The sequence below is a fragment of the Schistocerca piceifrons genome, chromosome 7 (genome assembly GCF_021461385.2).
Source record: "Schistocerca piceifrons isolate TAMUIC-IGC-003096 chromosome 7, iqSchPice1.1, whole genome shotgun sequence".
Classification (NCBI taxonomy): domain Eukaryota; kingdom Metazoa; phylum Arthropoda; class Insecta; order Orthoptera; family Acrididae; genus Schistocerca; species Schistocerca piceifrons.
Window position 1 is genome coordinate 400,815,665 of NC_060144.1, and position 4,071 is coordinate 400,819,735.

Here is a 4,071-nt window from a genome sequence, read left to right on the forward strand (position 1 = left end):
CGTATAGAGCGATCCACTGTAATTCCCAACGATTTGTGGCGAGCAACAACCGTTGCCCATGAAAACCCTGCAATGGTAATATGGTACAATTCCGTTCATTAATACGGGCCCCAGAGAGAGAGAGAACAAAAGGAATCCAGTAAGTCCTTAGCAAGGATATATCATCGACGTGACGTAGCAATATCATAACATAATCCGCATACGCTCGAACCCAGAAGGTTTCTCCTTATATACTCCAGCCACTTGATTAATCAGTAATACGAAGAAGGAGAGGTTCTAAGGAAAAGACAAAAACCTACATGGACAGGGGGCTCCCCTGCGGTAAGTCCCGTATGATGGTGATCTGGTGAGTAAGTTGTCCATTCGCTATGACAGATGCATCAATACCAGTAAAAAGATTGGATAATACCTGTCACGCAGTATGATTGATACCGGTTGCCGTGAGCACCTGCTCCAAGAAACCGCGACTAAGTCGATCAAAAGCCTCTTTAAAATCAATAAAAAGCGAGGCTCCAGAGGCCGAAGTCGCTGCAGCGACCGAGACAATGTCGTGGCATTCGACTACAGAAGTCATAATCGTGCGCCCAGGCATACAGCTTTGGTGGACAGCAAGAATTTTCTCTAGCAGTATCGGCATACGGCTATTAACCACCCGGGTGACAGTTTTGTAATCGAAATTAATTAGTGTGATCTGGCGGGATATATCAGCGTCTATATGTCCAGTTGTCTACAGAATTAGAACGATTTTACCAACCTTGAAGGGGGTCAGGAGTCAAACGCCCCTGTATCACCTCATTTACCTGTGAAGTAATGGTACCAGCAATGAGAGGCCAAAAAGCACATAAAATTCCTTAGGAACACCGTCCAGTCCCGGCGATTTTTGCGATGGTGAATCAACTATAAGGCGATATACATCATCGTAAGTAAAATCACTTAAAAGTCATCATTTACTGCGGGAGTAACCACGCAATCGAGGGGAGGAGCAAACTTATCAGGGACAATCGTATCAGTAGCAAGTTCATCATAAAGATCGCTGTGGAAATGTCACGCTGGGATGTCAGTATGTGACCATCGGCATGAGTAAGGGACGTGATATATGCTCTTTTGTGGCGCTTCAGCGATAAAGTGGTACAACGAGGTCAGTTAATCTTGTGGGAAGGAGCAGGATTTTGATCGCACCCTGAATAGACTACTTGTGCGTTCTTATGTGCTGAGATAAATTCCAGTTATTCTAACAAATGTTTTGTACTTGAAGCGGACATTTTGTTATCAACTTCCAGCTAGCCAACAGTCAACTGTGCCGCCTAACACACTTACGGCTTACGGCTAACACTCGCCTTTTAAGGCGACTTGCTTCGAAACGTGACGTGACTAATGAGCACTTAGCTGCAGCCAAGCTAAGCATTATGTCCTTTCTTAGCGGTGAGTAGAAGTCTGCCAGTTGGGAGGTGGCGTAGGATCCCCGTACTAAAAAAATTGTTCTTGGTAGCACTGGTCCTCACAGGTTATTATCGTCCAACAATCTCCCTCGAAAACAAAGCCTGCTATGGAGATAGCAGCATTTTTGTACAAACTACGCTATAGGAAATGGGTTAGCTGAAACAATGGCACAGTGAGAAATTGCAATTGAGAAGAAATATACAGATGTCGTAGACTAATCTCAGGAATTGTTGTAGAGATTTTGATTCAGTTTTGACTAAGATACACTAAGAGATTAACGTGGAAGGTTTTTGTGTATAATTTATAAGCATTTCGTACAAATTGTCTAAATTATGGTCAGTTAAAGTTAAGTTCTGAAAACGACTCCATTGCCACCTAATGAGTAGCCGATATGACTTGAGAGAGCAATAGCGACTTAAAACAAGCGTGATCCACTTTGCATGGAGTGTGGTGGTCTACTGGTTTGTGTGTCGCATAGATTTTTGTGGGCTTTACCGTTAACGATGCTGCAGAAGTTTATCTCAGTGGAAATCTACGAAGGTGGTATTCTTCATGAGAGAACAGAGTTCCTGACAACCCAGCAGCAAATACAAACTGAAGATGACTGGTTCAGTAGAGGTGTCCTGAATCTCTCGGTTTTGTGCCTTAATGGGCAATGTGTTCCTCTGTAAGATGGACGAGGATTACATTCCATCTGACTGCCTTGAGCTGTCAAGTGCCCCATTATCGACAGGCTCTAGACATGATACTGGACCTCGAGCCAGACTAAGAGCTGGAGGACAATATGAACCAATCAGATGTGAACGAGCAAGTTCTTACATGCTCTTTACATATTGACCAGTCGGGAGATTTTGGCCACTGGCCGTTGGTGTACTGTGAGAAACAACCCATGTCACCTATCGGATTACGAGAGATTATGAGTCGTCACGCAACCATCAGGCAGGTGGTGCTTATTTCGAATAGTTTTCGTCATTTACTTTTTATGGTGCATCTGAAATACCGACTAAAGCATCCGCTTAACCAGTTTGTCTCCCATATGTATGGCTTCAAGATTCATGCACTTGCATAAGCAGCAAGCAGCCAGCAATTTCAAGGCCCCACTTTGTGCGATGATTTACAATAATGGGAGATACTAATATTTTTTCATCCTTTGGACGTTTCATGGTTTTAAGATCAACGTTTAATAGGTGTTTCTCCCGTGTATTTATAGCTTAATGTCACAGTAGGCTACCTAGTTACAGTACATTCATGCCGCATGTGTAATGACTTACTTCGAGGGAGTTTGGCAGCTGCTGTTTCTTGCTGGAAAGAAGGTTGTGAATTATATTTATTAGTGAATCATTAATTGTTCAATCAGAAGATTCTGTTGATTGAATCTTCCACATTTTGATGGGAAATTAGCAGTTTCTTCTCTATGTTCTCTGTCACCTAAAACTTTCTATACTTTCTGTGAACTCGCGAAGTATTTGCTGTTGAGAGGAAAAATGTCTGCATATTTCAGACATAAAGAATATTAGTGTATCATGCAACAAGGAGCTATACGTCTGTTCTGATAACAGTTCGTTGTAATCAAAGAAAAGTGCTAGTATGACCATACTGAATAGCAGAATTGTTTAATTAAGAATCACAAAAGAGATTGTTTTTACTAACATCATTTTGCAGAATGTTTGATTGGCACTTGACATGTGCCATTTTTCAAAGCATTGTGACGACATAATGTGGATGTAATATGGAGTACTTTACCGGTTAAATAAGGTGGAGGTTGCACAAAGATTTATAGTAAAAAGGGAGAGTTTAGATGTGTCAATTTTATGTAATTTCAACGATTGTTACACTTCAAATACTTCTTCTATAACATATAAAGAAAATTAAAGTAGTACGACTTTCTTATCGACGATTACTGTTGTGTCAGTGTACATCTAAGAAGAAATTAACGCATAATTATTACGGTCTGTTGAAATTATCTTGTTATAGATATGGAAGCCTAAAAAATATTGATCGTCTGGTTCACAACGGTCTCTTCAGCGAAGCAGCTTATTTAGAAAGATTACTTATGGTAAAATGCAGTATGGAATCTATCTTTTATGACAGAAAGCACAGAATAGTTTCTCATTAAATCAGGCTGACTTTACACTAAATTCCTACTTAGCTAGTGAATGATGTTTGTCCTTTTATAACAACTACACCTTGGATTTGGACCAAGATCACCTGTGCTCTAACTGCATTGCACAGTTATTCAGATGAACTGTGTACAACATAATAATCATTACATAGTGAATAGTACGTGGAACGGAACAAGTGACAGATCAAATAGACTTCTAATGATAATGAATCATTTATCCTTCCAAAATAAGATGACTTCTCATAAAAGTCAATAATATTGGGCTGATTAGTTCAGATTCAGCTGATATGGAAAAGTCAACATCATTGAGATGACTGACTGAAATTCAGCTAATACGGAATTGGTGAATATTGGAGAGCCATTTTGTTGAATTTTTATGCACAATTATTTTGAACACAAGATGCATTCAGATCATTTGAAAATTGGCAATATATTTGGGTATTAAATGCATACAGTCGCTTTTTAATATTTTTAGTAACATTTATTTTGTGTACCAATAATTAGTATTC

At 39.8% G+C, this 4,071-nt stretch overlaps 1 pseudogene; it reads left to right on the top strand.

The window, feature by feature from the left end:
- The first annotated feature begins 2,040 nt into the window (after positions 1-2,040).
- Positions 2,041-2,576, top strand: LOC124805735 (annotated as a pseudogene).
- Positions 2,577-4,071: the final 1,495 nt, after the last annotated feature.